Source organism: Chlorocebus sabaeus, chromosome 26 (assembly GCF_047675955.1).
Source record: "Chlorocebus sabaeus isolate Y175 chromosome 26, mChlSab1.0.hap1, whole genome shotgun sequence".
Classification (NCBI taxonomy): domain Eukaryota; kingdom Metazoa; phylum Chordata; class Mammalia; order Primates; family Cercopithecidae; genus Chlorocebus; species Chlorocebus sabaeus.
The window spans coordinates 53,425,708-53,451,582 of NC_132929.1; the positions used below are offsets into that span (position 1 = coordinate 53,425,708).

At 37.6% G+C, this 25,875-nt stretch overlaps 1 protein-coding gene across 8 annotated transcripts in view; it reads right to left on the reverse strand.

Moving 5' to 3' along the window:
• Positions 1-25,875, reverse strand: part of PEAK1 (pseudopodium enriched atypical kinase 1) — a 302,147-nt gene that overhangs the window by 231,565 nt on the left and 44,707 nt on the right. For 6 of the 8 annotated variants that reach the window (XM_038010222.2, XM_073012358.1, XM_008015745.3 and 3 more), the window contains exon 2: positions 14,062-14,124. The exons of the other annotated variants lie outside the window; for them this stretch is intronic. The gene's annotated coding sequence lies outside the window, so the exon portion shown is untranslated. The remainder of the gene's footprint in view (positions 1-14,061; positions 14,125-25,875) is intronic. 8 annotated transcript variants of the gene reach the window in all.

Consider the following 25,875-nt stretch of genomic DNA (forward strand, 5'->3'; position numbering starts at 1 on the left):
TGTCCTTTGTAGGGACATGGATGCAGCTGGAAACCATCATTCTCAGCAAACTATCACAAGAACAGAAAACCAAACACCGCATGTTCTCACTCATAGGTGGGAACTGAACAATGAGATCACTTGGACTCGGGAAGGGGAACATCACACACCGGGGCCTATCATGGGGAGGGGGGAGGGGGGAGGGAATGCATTGGGAGTTATACCTGATGTAAATGACGAGTTGATGGGTGCAGCACACCAACATGGCACAAGTATACATATGTAACAAACCTGCACGTTGTGCACATGTACCCTACAACTTAAAGTATAATAATAATAAATAAATTTAAAAAAAAAAACTGAAAAAGAAAAAAAAATAGAAAAAAAAAAGAAAAAAAAATTAAAAAAAAGAAAAAAATAAAAATTCAGAACAGTGGTTCCCTCTGGTGAGGGATAAGAATGTCAAGGAAGAAGTCTGAAGGAACTTAAGGGGTAATAAAATGTTTTGAATTTTTATAGGAGAGTAGCTACATGAGTATAAGCATTCATCAAATCTCACTGAACTGTATATTTAAGAGCTGAGTATTTTACCGTAAAATTGAAATTTATACCTCAACTTTTAAAAGTTTTTCTTAAAAGATCACAATAGATACTACTTTAGATCATTCAACTAGTGAAATTTAAAACTCTGAAAAAAACAAGTATTAGAGAGGCTGTAAAACAACAGGATCTCTTACACATCGATGGTAGGAGAATAAAATTGCATACGCCCTTTGGAAATAAACTTTGTATTATATCTTTAAGTTTAACATTCATTGCCCTATGACCCAGCAATCACATTCATAGGTGTATACTCAACAGAATCTCTTGCACATGTATAAGAGATTGACAAGAGTCATGGATAGTAATGTTTCTTGCAGCAATATTAAAAATTGCAAACACCTGAAAATAAGATTCTTATTCTTAATCCCAGGAATAAATTCAGCATGATCACTTTCAAATATTTAAGTTGTGTTTATGTTTCAACAATAACCCAGTTTTTATACATATTATAGTTTATTCAAGGTGTACATATATAGAAATCCAAAATTAAGGCACAGAATTAAGGCATTATAATGATTTTTGTATTTTTAAAAGATGGAATTTATTTATTCAACACGACTTTTACAGGAGTAAAGATAGAATTCATCTAAATGCTGGTTACATAAATTATACTATAACCACACACAAAATATCCTGTGGCTATAAACACGAATGAAGTAGATCTACATATATGGAAAAATCTCCAAGATACAGAAGTAAGTTTAAGCAGCAAAAAGTAGGCTGGGTCCAGTGGCTCATGCCTATAATCCCAGCACTTGGGAGGCTGAGGTGGAAGGATTACCTGAGCCCAGGAGTTCAAGACCAGCCTTGACAACGTAAGAAGACCCAGTCTCTAAATAAAAAACATACATTAGCAGTGCATGGTGGCACATGCCTGTGGTCCCAGTTACTTGGGAGGTGAAGTGGGAGGATCACATGAGACTAGAAGTACAAAGCTGCAGTGAGCTGTGATCATGTCACTGCACTTCAGCCTGGGAGACAGAGCAAGACACTGTTTTTGTTTTGTTTTGTTTTTTAAAATGAGACAAGTCTTACTCTGTTACCCAGGCTGGAATGCAGTGGCGCAATCTTGGCTCACTGCAACCTCCGCCGCCAGGGTGCAAGCGATCTCGTGCCTCAGCCTCCCAAGTAGCTGAGACTACAGGCATGTGCCACTATAACTGGCTAATTTTTGTATTTTTAGTAGAGATGGGGTTTCACCATGTTGGCCAAGGTTGGTCTCAAAAGCCTGACATCAAGTGATCTGCCCACCTCAACCTCCCAAAGTGCCGGAATTACAGGCATGAGCTAAGACCCTGTCTTAAAAAAAGAAGCAAAAAGTAGAACAGTAAATTCTCACAGATCAAAATAAACTCCATATATATTGATGCATATGTATGTTTGCAAAAATAATTTAAAAGTAAATAAACTGCTAATGTTAGTTTCTTCTGAAAATAAAGACAGAGGATCTAAGGTGAAAGACTTACTTTTGTACGTTTGCACTATCTATGAATCATTTTGTACTATCTAAATTTCTGACCACATACCTTTTCTATTTTTTCAAATTACATAGAAGGAGAGATAGAGGCCGTCAAAACCTTTTTCTATTTCTAGTAAGCAAACTCTTCCAAGACCCACAATAGTTATTCCAAACCTTTACCACTCCCCTCAAATCCCATATCTCAGTCCTGTTGCCCTTTCCCACAACATGGCCAAGCCAAGGGACTTTGTCCTTGCTTCAGAGGAAACAAAAACTCCCTATATTTCCTAATTCACATCCACAAATTTGTCACTAGCTACAGCCATGGGCACCTCCTTCCCTCAGAAGAAAGAAGCCATTCAGGCAAATCTTGTGTTCTATCAAGTGTTCTACATGCAATCTGCTATTTCTGCAAGGAGCCTGTTCTATTATTCTCCTCTCTCCCTCTCTCCTTCCACAATTTTGCTCTTACCTGTTTCCTTGTTCCCCTACCTCTGTATATACACATGTTCAAGCCTCTCCTATATTAAAAGGTACCCTATATCCCCCTCTATCTAGCATCCTAAACTCATTCTTTCTGTTCACAGTTTATCTTCTTACGAGAGTAGTCTATACTCTTTGACAGTCTCTTCTTCATCTCCCATTCACTGCTCGACATACAGGAATCTATCCTCTGTCTCCACTGCTACTAAAAACAAAAAACCAATCTTATTAAGGTTACTAAAAGACCAAACCAAAAGTCATGCTGTAAACTTTATTTTACTTGATCTTTCTCTGTAGCATCTGACACTAATGACCACTGCTACCCTTTTCGAAACACTCTAATCTCTTTGCTTCTGTGATATTACTCTCTCCCGGCTCTCCACTGAGCACTGGGGGATTCAAAAACGAAAATGACAAAGTCCCTGAATTCAAGAAGCATAGTTTCTAAAATGAGAGAAACATCTACAAACAATCACAACATAGTGAAAAAGTACAAAGTGCGGTGATAGCTTAGCAATCAACTTTATATGGGGCAGCGGGAGAGCACTTTAGGAGGAGCAAACTAGCATGTACAAAGTAACATATAAATCAGTATGGTTTGTACAGAAATTTTAACGGATAACGATTGAACACACAAGTTTTGAAATCAAACAATCTGACTGTATCTATTCTATCTGAGGATAAAATAACAGTCTTTACCTCATAGGATTACCGTGAAGATTACATGAAATGCTAAATATAAAACACTTAGCATAGGGTCTGGCATATACAGAAAGATCTCAATAAGTATTATCTCATACACTTTCTGACAAAAACATTCAACAAACTATGACTAAAAGAGAACTTCCTAAACCTGATAAAGGGCAGTGATGAAACACCCGTAGTTAACATCTTACTTAATCCTGAAAAACTGAATGCTTTCGCCCTAAGATCAGACACGAGACAAGGGCTGGGCACAGTAGCTCACGTGTATAATCCCAGCACTTTGGGAGGCTGAGGCGGGAGGATCACTTGAGCCCAGGAGTTTGTGGCCAGCCTGAGCAACATGGCGAAATCCCATCTCTTCAAAAAGAGTTTACTGTAGCACTACTAACAATAGCCAAGATATGAAATCAACCTAGATGTCCAACAAAGGATGAATGGATAAAGAAAATGTGGAATATATAGACCAGAGAATGCTATTTAGTAACGGGGGAAAAAAAAAAAAGAAAGAAATCCTGTCATTTGCAGCAACATGGATGAGACTGGGACATTATGCTAAGTAAAATAAGCCAGAAATAAAAGTTAAATAAACACTTCATGTTCTCACTCATTGGTAGTGGGGAGGGAGGGACAGAGAGAGATTTGTTAAAGGATAAAAAATTACCAATAGATAGGAGGAATAAGTTCTAGTGTTCTATACCACAGTAAGATGGCTATAGTTAACAGGAATATGTAGTTTCAAATAGCTAGGAAGAAAATCTATAGTTAACAGTAATACATAGTTTCAAATAACTAGGAAGAAGATATTGAACGTTCTCAACGCAAAGAAATGACAAATGTCTGAGATGATGGATACGTTAATAACCCTATCTGATCACTAACATATATGTACTAAAACATCACTATGTACCTATGAATATGTACAATTATTATTTGTCAATTAAAAACTAAAATTTTAAAAAAGAAAATGTTCAAATGGCCAATAGGCATACAAAAAGAAATGTTCATCATAAGTTACTAGGGAAATACAAATCAAAACCACCATATACCACATCACATCCACTGAGTGGCTATATTAAACAAAACAAAGCAAACCCAGACAATAGCAAGCATTGGCAAGGATATGGAGAAATTAAAACCCTCATACACTGCTAGTAGGAATGTAAAAAGGTACAGTCTTTTTAGAAAATAGTTTGGCAGTTCCACAAAATGTTAAACACGGAGTTACTAAATGACCTAGCCATTCTACTGTTAGGTATATATCAAGAGACATGAAACCCTATGTCCACACAAAAACTTATACACAAATAGGTGTTCACAGCAGAATTTTCATAATAGCCAAAAAAGTGGAAACAATCCAAATGTCCAACAACTGATAAATAGATAAATGAAATATGGCATATAGATATTGTGGACGAAAAAAATAAAAAGTGAAAAACAAACTGTAACTTTTTTTTTTTTGAGATGGAGTCTCACCCTGTCTCCCAGCGGGAGGGCAAAAGTGCAATATCAGCTCACTGCAACCTCCGCCTCCTGGGTTCAAGCGACTCTCCTGCCTTAGCCTCCCAAGTAGCTGGGATTACAGGTGCTCACCACCACACCCAGTTAAATTTTGTAGTTTTAGCGGAGATGGGGTTTCACCATGTTGGCCAAGCTGGTCTCAAACTCCTGACCTCAGGTGATCCACCTGCCTCAGCCTCCCAAAGTGCTGGGATACAGGCGTAAGCCACCATGCCAGGTAACTTTTTTTAGCTTGATCATAAACAATTACAGACCATAAACAATCTTTACCTGGCAGGCTTCACAGGAGAAAACTGCCCTCCCCACACCAGATTTGATGCATACCCAGTGCATTGACATCTCTAAAGCAAGCTGCAATCAAGACTCAGGTATTTCTAAATGGCCATGCTCTTTACCATATCTACATTAGTAGTCCAGGTACCTTCATTCAGAAGTCTCTGTGGCCTTTAACTGTCGCCTTTCCTTAGGCAACTCTGGAGAGGCCTCCTCAACAGAGGGAAAACACTAAAAACACTTTCCTCTCACTCTGACTCAGTATCTTCCTCCACTCCTAGCCTTTGCACCTTTTCCTCCAACCCACCCTAGATGTATAAAACAGCAGGAATCTTTTGCTGGGGCTCCCTCAGCATTGAGAAAACCCCCACCTCTGTGTTGATCCACTTGACAGAAGGCAGCCTGCACTTTCTCAAGTTTAACTTCTTGCTTATCCTAATTCAGTAAGTGATTAAAGTAGCTCAGCTCTGTGTCCCCAGCTAAGTTCCTGACACTACAGAATATTATTCAGCCATAAAAAGGAATCAAGGTTCATCCATGCTTCAACATGGATGAAGCTTAAAAACTTTATGCTAAATGAAAAAAATTAGTCACAGAAGACAATATATTGTGCAACTCCATTTACATAAAATGTCCACAATGGGCAGAAAATAAATTAACAGCTGAGGGGAGGTTGGAATGAGTAGAGACTGCTAATGAGTACTTTTAAGAGTGATGAAAGGCAAAGCAGGTGGCTCACGCCTATAATCCCAGTTCTTTGGGAGGCCCAGGTGGAAGGATCACTTAAAGTTAGGAGGTTGAGACCAGCCTGGACAACATGGTGAAACTCTGTCTCCATTAAAAATACAAAAATTAGGTAACAGTCCCTGTCTGACAGCTTTGAAGAGAGCAGTGGTTCTCCCAGCACGGAGGTTGAGATCTGAGAATGGACATACTGCCTGCTCAAGTGGGTGCCTGACCCCTGAGTAGCCTAACTGGGAGACATCCCCGACTAGGTGCAGACTGACACATCACACCTCACACGGCTGGGTACACCCTGAGACGAAGCTTCCAGAGCAAGAATCAGACAGCAACACTCGCTGTTCAGCAATATTCTATCTTCTGCAGCCTCCGCTGCTGATACCCAGGCAAACAGGGTCTGGAGTGGACCTCAAGCAATCTCCAACAGACCTGCAGCTGAGGGTCCTGACTGTTAGAAGGAAAATTAACCATCAGAAAGGACACCCACACCAAAAGCCCATCAGTACATCACCATCATCAAAGACCAAAGGCAGATAAAACCACAAACATGGGGAAAAAGCAGTGCAGAAAAGCTGGAAATTCAAAAAATCAGAGCATATATCCCTCTCCAAAGGAACGCAGCTCATCGCCAGCAACGGAACAAAGCTGGATGGAGAATGACTTTGACGAGTTGAGAGAAGAAGGCTTTAGTCGATCAAACTTCTCAGAGCTAAAGGAGGAACTACGTAACCAGCGCAAAGAAACTAAAAACCTTGAAAAAAGAAGGGATGAATGGATAACTAGAATAATCAATGCAGACAAGACCTTAAAAGAACTGATTGAGATGAAAATCACAACACGAGAACTATGTGACAAATGCACAAGCTTCAGTAATCGACTCAATCAAATGGAAGAAAGATTATCAGTGATTGAAGATCAAACGAATGAAATGAAGTGAGAAGAGAAATGTAGAGAAAAAAGAATAAAAAGAAATGAACAAAGCCTCCAAGAAATACGGGATTATGTGAAAAGACCAAATCTATGTCCGATTGGTGTGCCTGAAAGTGACGGGGAAAATGGAACCAAGCTGGAAAACACTCTGCAGGATATTACCTAGGAGAACTTCCCCAACCTAGTAAGGCAGGCCAACATTCAAATTCAGGACATACAGAGAACGCCACAAAGATACTCCTCGAGAAGAGCAACTCCAAGACACATAATTGTCAGATTCACCAAAGTTGAAATGAAGCAAAAAATGTTAAGGGCAGCCAGAAAGAAAGGTCGGGTTACCCACAAAGGGAAGCCCATCAGACTAACAGCAGATCTCTCGGCAGAAACTCTCCAAGCCAGAAGAGAGTGGGGGCCAATATTCAACATTCTTAAAGAAAAGAATTTTCAACCCAGAATTTCATATCCAGCCAAACTAAGTTTCATAAGTGAAGGAGAAATAAAATCCTTTACAGACAAGCAAATTCTTAGAGATTTTGTCACCATCAGGCCTGCCCTACAAGAGATCCTGAAGGAAGCATTAAACATGGAAAGGAACAACAGGTACCAGCCATTGCAAAAGCATGCCAAAAATAAAAATCCATCAATGCTAGGAAGAAACTGCTTCAACTAACGAGCAAAATAATCAGCTAATATCATAATGACAGGATCAAGTTCACACATAACAATATTAACCTTCAATGTAAATGGACTAAATGGTCCAATTAACAGACACAGACTGACAAATTGCATAAAGGGTCAAGACCCATCAGTCTGCTGTATTCAGGAGACCCATCTCACATGCAGAAACACACATAGCTCAAAATAAAGGGATGGAGGAAGATCTACCAAGCAAATGGAAAACAAAAAAAAGCACGGGTTGCAATGCTAGTCTCTGATAAAACAGACTTTAAACCATCGAAGATCAAAAGAGACAAAGAAGGCCATTACATAATGGTAAAGGGATCAATTCATCAGGAAGAGCTAACTATCCTAAATATATATGCACCCAATACAGGAGCACCCAGATTCATAAAGCAAGTCCTTAGAGACTTACAAAGAGACTTAGACTCCCATACAATAATAACAGGAGACTTTAACACCCCACTGTCAACATTAGACAGATCAACGAGACAGAAAGTTAACAAGGATATCCAGGAATTGAACTCAACTTTGCACCAAGCAGACCTAACAGACATCTACAGAACTCTCCACCCCAAATCAACAGAATATACATTCTTCTTAGCACCACATTGCACTTATTCCAAAATTGACCACATAGTTGGAAATAAAGCACTCTTCAGCAAATGTAAAAGAACAGAAATTATAACAAACTGTCTCTCAGACCACAGTGCAATCAAACTAGAACTCAGGACTAAGAAACTCAATCAAAACCACTCAACTACATGGAAACTGAACAACCTGCTCCTGAATGACTACTGGGTACGTAACGAAATGAAGACAGAAATAAAGATGTTCTTTGAAACTAATGAGAACAAAGACACAACATACCAGAATCTCTGGGGCACATTTAAAGCACTGTGTAGAGGGAAATTTATACCACTAAATGCCCACAAGAGAAAGCAGGAAAGATCTAAAATTGACACCCTAACATCACAATTAAAAGAACTAGAGAAGCAAGAGCAAATACATTCAAAAGCTAGCAGAAGGCAAGAAATAACTAAGATCAGTGCAGAGCTGAAGGAGATAGAGACACAAAAAATCCTCCAAAAAATCCATGAACCCAGGGGCTGCTTTTTTGAAAAGATCAACAAAATTGATAGACCGCTAGCAAGACTAATAAAGAAGAAAAGAGAGAAGAATCAAATAGATGCAATAAAAAATGATAAAGGGGATATCACTACCAACCCCACAGAAATACAAACTACCATCAGAGAATACTATAAACACCTCTACGCAAATAAACTAGAAAACCTAGAAGAAATGGATAATTTCCTGGACACTTACACTCTCCCAAGACTAAACCAGGAAGAAGTTGAATCCCTGAATAGACCAATAGCAGGCTCTGAAATTGAGGCAATAATTAATAGCCTACCAACCAAAAAAAGTCCAAGACCAGACGGATTCAAAGCCGAATTTTACCAGAGGTACAAGGAGGAGCTGGTACCATTCCTTCTGAAACTATTTCAATCAATAGAAAAAGAGGAAATCCTCCCTAACTCATTTTATGAGGTCAACATCATCCTGATACCAAAGCCTGGCAGAGACACAACAAAAAAAGAGAATTTTAGCCCAATATCCCTGATGAACATCGATGCAAAAATCCTCAATAAAATACTGGCAAACCGAATCCAGAAGCACATCAAAAAGCTTATCCACCATGATCAAGTGGGCTTCATCCTTGGGATGCAAGGCTGGTTCAACATACACAAATCAATACACGTAATCCAGCATATAAACAGAACCAAAGAAAAAAACCACATAATTATCTTTATAGATGCAGAAAAGGCCTTTGACAAGATTCAACAGCTCTTCATGCTAAAAACTCTCAATAAATTCCGTACTGATGGAACGTATCTCAAAATAATAAGAGCTATTTATGACAAACCCACAGCCAATATCACACTGAATGGGCAAAAACTGGAAACATTCCCTTTGAAAACTGGCACAAGACAGGGATGCCCTCTCTCACCACTCCTATTCAACATAGTGTTGGAAGTTCTGACTAGGGCAATCAGGCAAGAGAAAGAAATAAAGGGTATTCAGTTAGGAAAAGAAAAAGTCAAATTGTCCCTGTTTGCAGACGACATGATTGTATATTTAGAAAACCCCATCATCTCAGCCCAAAATCTCCTTAAGCTGATAAGCAACTTCAGCAAAGTCTCAGGATACAAAATCAATGTGCAAAAATCACAAGCATTCTTATACACCAGTAACAGACAGACAGCCAAATCATGAATGAACTCCCATTCACAATAGCTTCAAAGAGAATAAAATATCTAGGAATCCAACTTACAAGAGATGTAAAGGACCTCTTCAAGGAGAACTACAAACCACTGCTCAGTGAAATAGAAGAGGACACAAACAAACGGAAGAACATTCCATGCTCATGGATAGGAAGAATAAATATTGTGAAAATGGTCATACTGCCCAAGGTAATTTATAGATTCAATGCCATCCCCATTAAGCTACCAATGACTTTCTTCACAGAATTGGAAAAACTGCTTTAAAGTTCATATGGAGCCAAAAAAGACCCTGCATTGCCAAGACAATCCTAAGCTAAAAGAACAAAGCTGGAGGCATCACACTACCTGACTTCAAACTATACTACAAGGCTACAGTAACCAAAACAGCATGGTACTGCTACCAAAACAGAGATATAAACCAATGGAACAGAACAGAGCCCTCAGAAATAATAACACACATCTACAGCCATCTGATCTTTGACAAACCTGACAAAAACAAGAAATGGGGAAAGGGTTCCCTATTTAATAAATGGTGCTGGGATAATTGGCTAGCCATAAGTAGAAAGCTGAAACTGGATACTTTCCTTACTCCTTATACGAAAATTAATTCAAGATGGATTAGAGACTTAAATGTTAGACCTAAAACCATAAAAACCCTAGAAGAAAACCTAGGGAATACCATTCAGGACATAGGCATGGGCAAGGACTTCATGTCTAAAACACCAAAAGCAATGGCAACAAATGCCAAAATTGACAAATGGGATCTAATTAAACTAAAGAGCTTCTGCACAGCAAAAGAAACTACCATCAGAGTGAACAGGCAACCTACAGAATGGGAGAAAATTTTTGCAATCTACTCATCTGACAAAGGGCTAATATCCAGAACCTACAAAGAACTCAAACAAATTTACAAGAAAAAAGCAAACAACCCCATCAAAAAGTGGGCAAAGGATATGAACAGACATTTCTCAAAAGAAGACATTCATACAGCCAACAGACACATGAAAAAATGCTCATTATCACTGGCCATCAGAGAAATGCAAATCAAAACCACAATGAGATACCATCTCACACCAGTTAGAATGGCAATCATTAAAAAAATCAGGAAACAACAGGTGCTGGAGAGGATGTGGAGAAATAGGAACACTTTTACACTGTTGGTGGGACTGTAAACTAGTTCAACCATTGTGGAAGACAGTGTGGCGATTCCTCAAGAATCTAGAACTAGAAATACCATTTGACCCAGTCATCCCATTACTGCGTATATACCCAAAGGATTATAAATCATGCTGCTATAAAGACACACACACACGTATGTTTATTGCGGTACTATTCACAATAGCAAAGACTTGGAATCAACCCAAATGTCCATCAGTGACAGACTAGATTAAGAAAATGTGGCACATATACACCATGGAATACTATGGGGTCATAAAAAAGGATGAGTTTGTGTCCTTTGTAGGGAAATGGATGCAGCTGGAAACCATCATTCTCAGCAAACTTTCACAAGAACAGAAAACCAAACACTGCATGTTCTCACTCATAGGTGGGAATTGAACAATGAGATCACTTGGACACAGGAAGGGGAACATCACACACCGGGGCCTATTGTGGGGAGGGGACAGGGGGGATGGATAGCATTAGGAGATATACCTAATGTAAATGAGGTAATGAGGTAATGTAAATGAATTAATGGGTGCAGCACACCAACATGCACATGTATACATATGTAACAAACATGTTGTGCACATGTACCCTAGAACTTAAAGTATAATAATAAAAAAAATTTTCAAAAAAAAGAAAGAAAAGGCTACTCGGTAAAAGGATTGGTTATATAGATATACAAAAATCTATAACCTTTTATATAGCAATGATGAAGGAACAGTATTTACAATAACAACAATGTAAAATGCCCAGGCATAAACATAACAGAAAATGTAGAGAAACTGTAAAATTCCACTGAGTAATATGAAAGAAACCAAAAATAGATAAATTCCATATTCTTAAAAAGCAGAATATTTAAACATGAATTTCTTCCCAAAGTATTATATAATTTAACATGTTGGGGAAAGTGGGCAAACTATTATACATTTTATCCAAAAGAATTGTAAAAAACTAATATTGGGTGATTTGCTTTATCACATATTAAAACATACCATGAAACCATAATCTTTTTTAAATGGGTACAAAAATATACAAGCAAATCATTGAAATGGTACAAAGTTCTAGAAACAGACCCAAATAAATAATTTTATTATACTCATATTTTTAATAGCCTGATTGATTCTGTTGTTTGGATGTATGGCACCATTATGAAACCTGCAGAGTTTGGATTTCCAGCTTCCACAATCACATGAGTCAATTATTTATATTTCTTAAAATAATGATACTAACTCCTGATCATATACAAGGTGACCACTGTTATCCCAGTGTGCCTGAAACAGGCTTGGTTTATGTTTCTTGTCTTGGTATAATTATTAATAGAGCCTCCTGGCTGGGCACGGTGGCTCACGCCTGTAATCCCAGCACTTTGGGAGGCCGAGGCAGGTGGATCACGAGGTCAGGAGATCGAGACCATCCTGGCTAACACGGTGAAACACTACCTCTACTAAAAATACAGAAAATTAGCTGGGCATGGTGGTGGGCGCCTGTAGTCCCAGCTACTCAGGAGGTTGAGGCAGGAGAATGGCCAGAACCCGGGAGGCAGAGCTTGTAGTGAGCCAAGATCGTGCCAATGCACTCCAGCCTGGGCGACAGAGTGAGACTCCGTGTCAAAAAAAAAAAAAAAGATAGAGCCTCCTTTTACTCCCAAAAGTATTCCCTTTTGAATGATATGTTACATGGTCACCCAATTTATGTAATTACTTTTATTTTTCCTTAATATAAGCAGTACAGCAATAAATATACTTGCAGTTAAGTCTTTACATAGAATTTTTATATGACTGGATCAAAGTTTGTGTACATTTTAATTTTTTGATATATTGCCTTCCAGAGAAATTGTTTACACTCCCACCAGTAATTATAAAGACAGCCATTTTTCCAAAACCTGAAAAAACTGGATAGTACTATTCATTATTAAGAATCCTTTCTAGTTTGATAAGTGAAATTGTGTCTTACCGCCTTAATATGTATTTAGTTCATTACTATTTTAAATGAACATTTGTACAGATCAATGTTCTTTCATTACGAGCAACAGAAAATGATTCTGGGTGGGTTAAATCAAGGGAAATGCAAGGAAAGGATATTAAAAAAAAATACAAAAATTAGACAGGCATGGTGGCACACACCTGTAATCTCAGCTACTGGGGAGGCTGAGGTAGGAGAACCGCTTAAACCTGGGAGGCAGAGGTTGCAGTGAGCCAAGATGGTGCCACTGCACTCCAGCCTGGGTGAAAGAGACTCCATCTCAAAGAAAAAAATGACTGATGAAAATATTCCAAAATTAGACTGTGGTGATGGTTGTACATCTCTGTAAATACAATAAAAACTACTGAATTTTACATTTTAAATGGGTGGAATTTATGGCATGGGAATTATTTCTCAGTAAAGATATAATATGAATACACGATGCTAGTGTTCATATCATATCTAGACCACTACTGCTCTGTAAAAGAGTTTGTAAAATAATCCTTAAGGAATGTAGATACTGAAGGACTCCGAGTAGTAGACTGACAGGCTGATATTCTTTTAAAGAAAAAAATAATCTGTTGACAATGATAAAAATGGCTTACAGAACGGTCAGACTGAAGGTGGAAAGACCAGATGAGAGATTTACAAGGGTGTATTTGGAAAAACTTTAACAAGAAGAGGACTTGAGCCAAGACAGGTAAGAAACTGGCAAAGGCTATGATCCTACCTTTAGAGTGGAATGCTATCTATAGATGCTTTCTATAAATGGGAGGCTTTCTATAGAAGCCAACTATTAACATACTGATGTGTATATATATCCTTATTACAGAGGCTCCCAAACAGGGAACTACAGAAAGTCATTAAGTCCAAGAGAGCAGAGTGGTAGAAAGTTCTTAATAACTGGCCCATTAAAATAGTTAGCAGTCGTTTTAATCTATGATTTAACTAATGGAAGATTTGTCTTCAAGAATATGAGATTATAATGCCAATACATTCTCAAGTGTACCAGAGAATAGCAGTATGAATTTCATCTTTGAGTATTAAAGATAAAGAAAAAATTCACTCAAAAGTATTTTATCACTAGAACAAGTTTCATTTATTTCAAATGTCTTATAAACATGCTTAAAAGTAAGCATACTATATATGCAGTTTTATAAGTTTCCTATTAAAACACTCAGAGGAAAAGATACTTGGTATTGCCTTAAAGTTTTTCAGAAACAATTCTTTCTCACTATAAAATATATATTAAAAGGCAAATGCATTCATAAATTATCTCACCTTTGGTTTTTAGATAAACCACAAAGAAATGTCTACAACGTAAGTTCCAGTTTGGGCAGATACCTGAATTGTAAAAAACAAACAGAAAAAGACATGGTTAATATGGTTGAATCTGAGTGGGAAATTTAATTATTTCAACAGAACCCTAACTTGACCCATTTACCTCCTAAATTTTTATGTTCAAGCTGTTCTTTAGGTATCTGTAGAATGTCAAGAATTAAGAAATTCTCCTGGACTTTCTATTGTCTTGGATTAATGTTGATATTTCTTGAAATTAAAAGTATACCAAAACAGGCTGGGCATGGTGGCTCACGCCTGTAATCCCAGCACTTTGGGAGGCCAAGGTGGGCAGATCACCTGAGGTCAGATGTTTGAGAGCAGCCTGGTCAATGTGGCAAAACCCGTCTCTACTAAAAGTACAAAAAAATTAGCTGGGTATGGAGGCGTGTGCCTGTAGGCCCAGCTACTCGGGAGGCTGAGGCAGGAGAATCGCTTGAACCCGGGAGGCAGAGGTTGCTTGAACCCGGGAGGCAGAAGTTGCAGTGAGCCAAGATCGTGCCACTGCACTGCAGCATGGGCAACACAGCAAGACTCTCTCTCAAAAAAAAAAAAAAAAAGGATATCAAAACAGGTACCACATTAACAGGAGAAAACAATCAATTTCCCTCATCAACTCAATTCTTCAAAAGAAAGTATTTTCTAAAGTTTACACTCCCTATAATAATATATCATGATTGCTCATCCTCATAGAAAATACAGAATTTAAAAATCTGGAAATGTAAAAGTAAATCAATAGCACATGTTTATAAAACATAAGCAAATACATAAATTAAATAAAACCAATGTCTAATAAGTATGAAAAATGGAAAAATGTTCTCTACATTAGCAAAGAAAATAAAATTAAAATGAGATACCATCTTTGATCAATGAAATTATAATTGTTTTAAAAATAAGATTATAGTCATTGGCGCCCTTCCAGTTCTTCTCCTTACCAGACTCATGGTGAGATTGTACCTCATTGCTCTCTTTCAACTTAGGTGTAGGCACATGACTTGCTTTAGCCACTGAAATCTACATGGATGTGATGTTACACATTTCTAGGTGTAAGTTTTAAGACCAACTATACAACTTACAGACCTCTCAGCTACTCCAGTCATTATGGAGTTCACTAAATGGCTCTGAAGAGAAAAAAATAAACCCTGCTGATATCTATTAGACATGTAACATGAGCAAGAAATAAATTTTGTTGTATTATGTAACTTAGATTTTTAGGACTGTTACTACAGCACAATGTAGGCTATACTGACAGCTACAAGTGATAACGTAATATAATACTATATATAAAATAATAATGTAATATAACAGGCATTTTTGTACACTGTTCATAGGAATTTAAATTGGTAAATTTGTTTTTGTTTTTTGGGTTTTTTGAGACAGGATCTCACTCTGTCACCTAGGCTGGAGTACAGTGGTGTGATCACAGCTCGCTGCAGCCTAGACCTCCCAGGCTCAAGTGATACTTCCACCTCAGCATCCTGAGTAGCTGGGACTACACAGGTGCCCATCACCAAGACCTGCTAACTTTTGTATTTTTTGTAGAGATGGGGTTTTGCCATGTTGTCCACCCAGACTGGTCTTGAACTACTGGGCTCAAGCAATCCACATGCCTCAGCCTCCCAAAGTGCTGGGATTACAGGCATGATCCACACGCCCAGCAATTGGTAAAATCTTTCTGGAAAACAATTTTGCAACGTGCATCAAGAGCCTTAAAAAGTTCAAATCCTGGCCAGGCGCGGTGGCTCATGCCTGTAATCCCAGCACTTCAGGAGGCCAGGGTGGGTGGATCACGAAGTCAGGAGCCTGGCCAAGATGGTGAAACCCCGTCTACTAAAAATACAAAAATTAGCCAGGCATGGTGGCAGGTGCCTGTAGTCCCAGCTACATGCAAGTCTGAGGTAGGAGAATTGCTTGAACCTGGAAGGTGAAGGTTGCAGTGAGCCAAGATCGCACCGCTGCACTCCAGATTGGGTGACAGGGCGAGACTCTGCCTCAAAAAAATAAAAAAAAGAAGAAGTTCAAATCCTTGATCCAGTAACTTCTAGTAATCTGTCCTAAATAATCAAAAATTCAAACATTTATATCATAGCTCATTTATGACTGTAAAGAGCTAGAAAGGCTGGGCACAGTGGCTCACACCTGTAATCCCAACACTTTGGGAGGCTAAGATGGGCGGATCATGAGGTCAGGAGATGCAGACCATCCTGGCCAACATGGTGAAAGCCCGTCTCTACTGAAATACAAAAAATTAGCCAGGTGTGGTGGTGTGCACCTGTAATCCCATTTACTCAAGAGGCTGAGGCAGGGGAATCGCTTGAACACTGGAGGCAGAGATTGCAGTGGGCTGAGATCACGCCACTGCACTCCAGCCTGGTGACCAGGCGAAACTCCATCTCAAAAAAGAGCTAGAAGCAAACTAAACATACAAATGATTTGCTAAATAAGTTAGAATATTAAGCAATCATTAAAACTGCTTATCAAAGATGCTTAGACTAACAGGAAACTGTGAAGGGCATACATAGGAACTCTCTGTACTGTCTACTCAATTTTTTCATGTATACGATTCTAGAACAGTTAAAACTGATCTCCACTGACAGAAAGCAGGTAAGTTATTGCAGGAGCCAAAGGTTGTATGAAAGAATTGACTGCAAAGGGGCTTAAGAGAAGCTTTTAAGAGTGATTAAAATGTTCTATATCTTGATTATGGCGGTTGTCAACAGGATATACACATTAGTCAAAACCCCTCAAACTGTACTGTGCATAAATCATTTTACTAAAGTGGATTTTAAAAGTAAAATAAAAATGCTTAATGATAGGAAAATGCTCATCTATTGGGTAATTTCAAATGTGTAATACATAAATTTGCATAGAAAAGACTAGAAATACATACAATGTTAATAGTGCTTTGCTTTGCATAAATATTACACAGGTAATTTTAATTTTTCCTTAAGTTACATACTTTCAAAATGCTCTAAGTAGGTATTTTTATGTTTATTCGGTGGTATTTTGTTGAGAACCAGAGCTTAAGTCTAGAATAAGCTTGAGGTTTTAATAATTCATTCATTCAGTATTTATTACATGCCTCCATGTACAAACAGCATTCTAAGTGGTAGAGGGATACCTCCAAGCTTGGGTATGTTTCTCCAAGGTTCAGCTAGATGGGCCTTTTAAGAGATCACCATTGCCAGTGAATGTGGAAGCATCAACTATCATCTGTAAACCACATCTGTTTATAATCTTTACACTGGCAAATGAGAGGTAAGTTGTGACTATAAAAACTGGATTCATGATTATCTGTTTACCTAATCTTTCTGAAAATAAGGTTAAATTTTCTACAGTGCTTAATATGTAATATATAACATATATTTAGAATGTATTACAATGTGTGAATGTTTATAAGAATCTGTATTGATAACTACTCATTTTAAAATGTTACGAGTTTTGAGCATTTATTTACTTAAAAAATTAAAAGTTTTGGGCTGGGCAAGGTGCCTTATGCCTGTAATCCCAGCACTTTATGAGGCCAAGGCGGGCGGATCACCTGAGGTCAGGAGTTCCAGACCAGCCTGGCCAACATGGTGAAATCCCGTCTCTATAAAAATACAAAAAAATTAGCTGGGCATGATGGCAGGTGCCTGTAATTCCAGCCACTCGGGAGGCTGAGGCAGGGGAATCACTTGAACCTGCGAAGCAGAGGTTGTAGTGAGCTGAGATCACGCCACTGTACTCCAGCCTGGGTGACAGAGCAAGATACCATCTCAAAAAAAAAAAAAAAAAAAAAAGTTAAAGTTTTACCACTATAAAAACTGCTTGAGTGTTTAAAACTCTAAGAAATTATAGAAAAATATAAATGAAACATAGAAAGCAATAAGTATGACAACGGAGACAGAGCATTAAGCAAAGAGCAAGAAGTGTTTGATTAATCAAATAGAAATACTGGATACATATCATTAACAAATTGTAATCAACAAATAAAAATAAAGTGAGAAAATATTTGTTTTGATATTTGTTTCGTGTTCAGCAGTGAGTGTAGCAATTCAAGATACTGGGGACAAGGGATTATGACTATATGCAGGGGACTATATGCACTAACGTTTCATGACAGAAAAATCTGAGATAACTACTCCATTATAGGGAATGCACATGAGCAAAACAGAAAGAACACATATAGAAGAATCTAATCCAGACAAGATTTTAAACCAGTGATCACCGAAATTAAATCACTATGTTTAATTATAACTATAAAATATGTTGCTTTCTCAAGTTTGACATTTGCATGTGCACGTTGTATTAAAAAAGTATAAAACTTCATACTTTACAATAAAATACAAATGCATTATTTATACTAATAACCATTAAGAAGTACTAAAATAACGTGTGCTAATCAGGTTACAGCTGGTAAAGATGAGTAAAATAGTCTCAGACATTAAGGATACAACACAGAAAATATTTGTATGTGAATCAGGGTACAGATAGTAAAGACGAATAGTCTCAGACACCAGGGAGTTTTCACAGCACTTAGAAAGATAGCACAAACCCGAAACACAAAATTACCAACACTGCAGGAATGCAAATGGAGAGTTCTTGGTAAGTATTAGCTTCTCGATCCTTAGAAAATACAACCTATGAGTCGTCACTGAAAATACAGACAGATGGAAAAACACCATCACCAAGTTGGTCTTGGTTTTCTATATTCTAGAAATCACATGTGCAGTAACAAGTACCCTAATCAACTAAATCAGTGGTCAAACTATAGCCTAAGAGCCAAATCCAGCCCAGGGCCTGTTTTTGTCTGATTTATGAGCTAAGAATGGTTTTTACATATTTAAAGGGCCATAAACAAACAAGAATATGCAACAGAGGTAGTATATGGCCACAAAGTTTAAAAGTTTAAAGGGGATCTTTACAGAGGTCTACTGACTTCTGAACTAAATAATTCATAAATGGATGAAACAGGTCTTAGTGGTGGCTCTGATCTAAAGATGTGAACTGTGCCATGGCATCACAGTGTATCAGAACTAGGAGGAGGCACGAAGACCATCTTTCCTTCCCATGATATTGCAAAGGCGCTGACTATGGCTCATAGGTTTCTGTCTTCCGGATCTACTGTATCCTGGGTTGAAAGCACTTTACATCTCACCACAATATTGGTTCCCTTTTCCTTTAGTGAAGTAATCTGGGAATTAAAAAAGAGGTACAATAGAGTAAGTACACTCTCCTCCAACTCTCTAGTAAGCCCTTCCTACACACAACTAATCAACTAAAAGTGAAGTGCTGATGATCTTCATATTTTACTAACTCAGCATCAAAGATCATTTCCTATTTTCCCCACTTCATCTTCCACTACCCTACTTACATATTCCCTAAACCCAGCCAATCAATCTACTAGCATTTCTGAAAAAGCATTTGTTTTGTCCTATGGACCTTGGTCTATGTGGTTTCTCTCCTATGGACATGACTTCCTTTCTCCACCTATCCAAATTCCTTGCATCCTTCATGGCCCAATTTGACATCCACGATACCTTCAGGAAGCTTATAATCCAATAGGAAACATAGCTCAGGTATGCACAAAGAAGTTTAAAGAATCTTGAAAGTTGTAATAGATAAAATGTTATACAATTCCAAGGAGCAAAATGTCACCTCGGGAAAATGTTTAGGTACCACCTTGGGAAAGTCTTTGAGTAAGATATGAAAACCAGCAGAGAGAAGAAAAAGAGATGTTCCAGGCAGTGAAATGAGCAAAGGTACAAAAGGGATAATTTGTTATAGTAGTGACTCTCATCTTTTTGTTCCCCTAGATTTGCCTCTAACCAAGTGATAACACAGAGAATGCCCTCAATTTCTAAAGTCCCTTGCCCACCCATAATTTTGAATGTTACCAAAAACCACAGATTTAATATGCTAATCAGGTAATCAAAATTCAATGTAGACAGTCTACTTCTGCATATGTCTTCAGATAAATTTTGTGAACATAAAAATCCAACACATCGGGCCGGGCACGGTGACTCATGCCTGTAATCTCAGCACTTTGGGAGGCTGAGGCGGGCGGTTAACAAGGTCAGGAGATCGAGATCATCCCGGCCAACATGGTGAAACCCCGTCTCTGCTAAAATACAAAAAATTAGTCAGGCGTGGTGGCCCATGCCTGTAGTCCCAGCTACTTAGGAGGCTGAGGTAGGGGAATCGCTTGAACCCGGGAGGTGGAGGTTGCAGTGAGCTGAGATCGCGCCACTGCACTCCAGCCTGGCAACAGTGCAAGACTCTGTCTCAAAAAAAAAGAAAAAAAGGGAAAAAAATCCAACACATCTACAAAATCAAACATAAATTCTGTGACTTTAAGGCTGAATTATGTTATTTGCATATCATTAATCAAACTAAAAGGGCTGAAAGTAAAAACTTCATTATTTTGGTTTCCTTTTTACTAAGTAATTGTATTCTATGAATAGCAACCTTTCACATTCTGGTTCACTCCAAACCTAGGGCCTAGTAGATGCTACCTAAATACCTGTTGAATTAATAATATTGGAACATAATATATATTTCACTGAAAATATTCCTTCAATTATGTAGTATAACCGAAAGTAGAGAGAAGGAACATTAATTGAAAGTGTTGTAAAAGTGAAGCCATCAAAAAACTTAAAACAATTATTTCAAAACCATCTTTGAAGCAAATAATCTATTCATATGTCACTCAGATCTTTATTGTAGCCTTTGTTGTAACACTACACACATACCACCACCACCACCACCATCATCATGACATTTTTTTCTAAATACAGCTTGATGGAGGAAACCATATAATTTGATTAACAGAAGCCCGGCACAGTGGCTCATGCCTGCAATCCTAGCACTTTGGGAGGTCAAGGCAGGCAGATCACTTGAGGTCCAGAGTTCAAGACCAGCCTGGCCAACATGGTGAAATGCCGTCTCTACTAAAAATACAAAAGTTGGCCAGCCATAGAGGCACACACCTGTAATCCCAGCCACTTGGGAGGCTGAGACAGGAGAATCGCTTGCAGGAGGTGGAGGTTGCAGTGACCTGAGATCGTGCCACTGCACTCCAGTCCGGGAGACAGAGTGAGACTCTGTTCCAAAAAAATAAATAAAAATAGAAACAAAACAGAAAACTGCCACTTATTCATCTTTGTATTTCACATAATTCCTAGCACATAATGGGTGCTTTAAAATCACTCACTGAGTTGAACAGTCATAGAGAAAATGTTTTCTCTGCTCTCCATGACTTCACTATATTTCAAAGGTATAAGGCATCAACTCTGGCAATAAAAGCAGAACTTACGCTACTATGAAAGCCTGACCTATTTCAAGAGTTCTCTGATACGAGAAGAGATATCCAATAGACATGCTCCCTAATTATACAAGTATAAGAAGATGGATTGCTCCACTGTTGTCGATTTGCTGTATTTAGTAGGCTCTGAATTGAATTATTCATGCATGTACAAATATAACCTTAACGGGGTCCACATACTTGCTCCTGACAATCTGGATACAAAAGTTGTCATTCAGATAAAAGACGACAGGCAACAAGAATCTGACAGGCCAGCAATTTACTGCGTTTTCTGCACATTTGAATCTGTAGGCCTCCATAGCCATTAAGCAAAATTAGTTTCACGATGTCAGCCAAAAAGCCTCATGGGCAATGGTTTTATCTCATTTAAAAGACTACCATCCTCAATCTGTTTGAATCTGTGTTTGCTCATTAGAAGCCTCTCAATAAATCAGAAGCGAGGGTTTAATCGCACTCTTGCTCTATGAATGTTTAGTATAGCCCTGAACTATAACAAATTCCTATTCTCCCTTTCCCTGTACCTAAAATAGTTTAGATATAGTTGAAGAACCTAAGTATCAGACAGGCTAGCAGTTCTCGACCGATATGGTTTGGATCTGTGTTCCTGCCCAAATCTCATGTCAGATTGTAATCCCCAGTGTTGGAGGTGGGGCCTGGTGGGAGGTGACTGGATCATGGGGGCAGTTTCTAATGGTTTAGCACCGTCCCCCTAGTACTGTTCTCATGATAGAGTTCTCACAAGATCTGGTTGTTTAAAAGTGTGTAGCACCTTCCTCCTCTCTCTCTCTCTTTATGCCTGCTTCCTTTGGCCTTCCGCCATGATTGTAAGTTTCCTGAGGCCTCCCCAGAACCGTAGCAGATGGCCAGCATTATGCTTCCTATACAACCTGGGGAACCATGAACCAATTAAACCTCTTTTCTTTATAAATTACCCAGTCCAGGTATTTCTTTATAGCAGTGCAAGAATGAACTAATACATCTATCAAAAATGGAGCAATTTCAAAACTATAAATGTGATCTTAAAATGTATTTATCCAATTTATAAAGCAAGTGTCAGAGAAAAATTTCATCTTCTCCTGCTCCTAACTGTTGATCTCTGAATCTACTATGCTCTCTTATGCCCCTAAGCCTTTGAAATTGCTATTTTCCCCTTTGCTTGTTTAGAATTTCCTCCTTAAACCTGCCTGGCAAGTTTCTACTCATTATGGAAGTCTTCCCTGGTTTTCCCAAAAAAGATGCTGCAATCTTCCCCTATGCATGTTTTATATACTTACATAAGTACCTCTCAAACTATAACTGTCTCTTACGGTTAGAGAACAGTAAGCTCTCTAAGGACAATGACTGAACACCTCTTGGCAGAGCTAATATTGAGCTGGTACACACCAACAGAGCCTGAAGGGTTGTACTTAAGTACTGAAATACTTTTGTAACATAGTCTGGTAAAGTCACTGCCTCAAACTCCACCAGTCCTAAGGTGCCTACTGATGGTCCAGTCTCCCCACCATCACTACAACCCAGTGGGTAAAACAAGAAAGCCTGACACAGCATAAAGGATGAAGGGGTTCTTCAAGACCCTGATCCAGTGCTACAGCCATCTTAACTGGTTGGTGCCTATTTTGTACTTACTCATAAACACTTTAAATTTCACTCTTGCCTCTTCATAGCCAAAGCATAGGACACTGCCTAGCTTATCAGACTTTTAATTCTTTAGCAAAATAATAAATGAAGACATACCAGGTCTATCAATGGCCCAGGGTCAATGGGCATGCTGTCAAAACTATGCAGACAGTGATCAGTGATCAGACTGGCAAGAAAAATCCAGACACTAAAGTACTAGAGAGGAAAAATGGTCAAGTCTGTCTATTCTCTGTTTGCCTTCAGCATCTGATAAAATAAATACTTGATAACGTGCAAAAAAAAAAAAATCTTCAATGTGATACTTTATAGAGAATATAATTCAAGTATTTTAATGTTTTTAAAGTTTAAAAGCAAGGTTTCTATAAAATATGTCTCCATAACATATCACAAACACTGATCACTAAACTCTAATCAGTGTCTTGGATAGGAACACAAGTATCATTAAAGGAAGAGCACAGTGATTAATTCAAATGGAGAGGAAAAGGCAAGAATGAGAAGAGTCAGTTAATTATAAATGGCATGTCTAATTACAAATTTTGCTAGGGGCTTCAGATACTTCTAATTAGTTTGACTTGGTATATTAATTATAAATAGAATACCATGAGAGAATTTTCTAATCACAGAAATGTACCTAGAATGTAAAATCAGAGTTTAAGTTATCTTTGTAATTTAATAATTAAATGTTCAATAATGTATAATTATTTTGAAAGTCATCAACATAATATATATCACATTAAAATCGAGTTACTCAGAATATTGCTAAGGTGGTGACAGTCTTTAAAACATCCATAAGGTAGCAGGCGTGTAGCTGAAGGATGAATATATAGCTTCAGTAATAAGAATTTTGAACTTATAAATGGTGATACAACAATCTTTTTAGGCTACTTCCTTTCTGGTAGAAAAATTGTCTTTCATTCATGCTGTAGGGAGTTTCCGAGAGCCATATGATTAAAATGTTAAAAATAAAGATGGAAGAGATAAATAGTAGCAAGAGAAGCTTACCTAATTTCAACACTATCTCATTAAGATCAATCTTTAGTTTAAAACAAAAACAAAACCCTGCTGTGCTATATACTATATTAATGAAAAATTCCACAAGGTAACAAAATCTCAAACAGGAAGCATAATGTGTTTACTAAGGACAAAATAAGAAAAACCATTCTGATTTTTTGGTATTTATATTAAAGTAAAAACTTAGAAGAGAAACATTAAAGATCATGATGTATTTCAACTTTAAGAAAAGTTTTTAAAGTCTCACTAATTTTAAATTAAAACACTCATGTAAATTATCTTGGTTATTAGCACTAACATGAATTTAAGCAGAAAATATATACAAAGAAAATGTAAGTAATAGTTAACAGTCTCTACCATTTATTGAACACCTATATACTATCCCAGGCAGAATGCAAGGTGCTTTAACTAAATTGTTAATTTTCACAACCATGTAACTTGGCAGATACTATCATCCCTACCTTACTGATGATGAATTGATGTTAAAAATAATCTCGCCACAGTCAGTTAGTAAGTGGCAAAGATTCAAACCCATAGTTGACTACCCAAAAGCCTCTGCGCTGGCCACTACACCCCACTAACTGACCAGATGGCCTCAATGTAGTTTAAGTAAGCCAATGTAGCACTGAAGTTCCACAGTGTATTAGCTGTTCTAGACGGATGAAGTTAAGGCTTCAATCTACTATTCCAATGAATATTCCTACTATTCCTATCTGAATATCTAAAGAAAATAATATAATTTAGTAATTACACTTCTGACCTTGATTTGGGAAATCAAGGATGTGGCCAGTTGGCTTAAGGGCTATCACAAAATTCTATTTTCATTAAACTCACTTTGATCCAAATGATCAAAAAATTATTAAGCACTTAGATACACAAGTAAAAGGATTCAATCAGGACCGATATAAGTTAAAAACAAATGTAATAATAAAAATAAATGAGTTTGATTAATAGAATGTATTGGGAAAAAAAAACCTTTCTCCAACTTTTGTGAACACATATAACAAAAAAGAAAATACACAGTTCACTTAAAAAAACCAGGCAACTTGAAACTCTTCTGAATAAATGAGCATGAATTAAAAAATTACCACATACCTAACAAAGGCACACAACAAACATTTAACAAACAAGTTAATGACTTGGCTAAATGAAGATTAAAAAGTGAATATGGGGAAAGCAAGGAAAATTAAGCGAAGAGTTGACCTTTCTCCAAGTTCCTTCTCACATACATACCACCTGCTCTATATTTCCCAGGAAGCTGGTTAGGGGAGGGGGGAAGTACCTGCTCTTGAGGTTCTTTACTAAAAACAGTCCTTCAGAATATACCTACTCTGGCAGAACTCTCCTCCTCATACTGAGGCTAAGGAAATATCACCTCTCTCCTAAGAGAAGGTCTAACATCCAAAATAATATACTTCCTTCTCCTGAACAGCCTCTTTCTGGAAACATTTTCAATCCCTCTACATTCCATAGCATATTTTGAAGATATAACTTTCTGGTTTTCTAAATTGAATATTATTTATTATTTAATCAGCATAATGAAAAATGTAAAGAGTGGTTTATGATATACAGAAACTCTGACACAATAAGGATATTTTATAGTGCAAATATAATTCTCATTTTAAAAACACAAGCACACTTCACAAAGGTTGTTCCATGTGAAAATAATTTTTTAAGGCTTTTTTTATGTAAGCTATTTTCTACTTTTTTATTTGAAAGAAACCATGGCTTTAACAAAAGCTGTATTACAGTTACACATCTCTTACCAATGGGGATACATTCTGAGAAATTCATCATTAAGT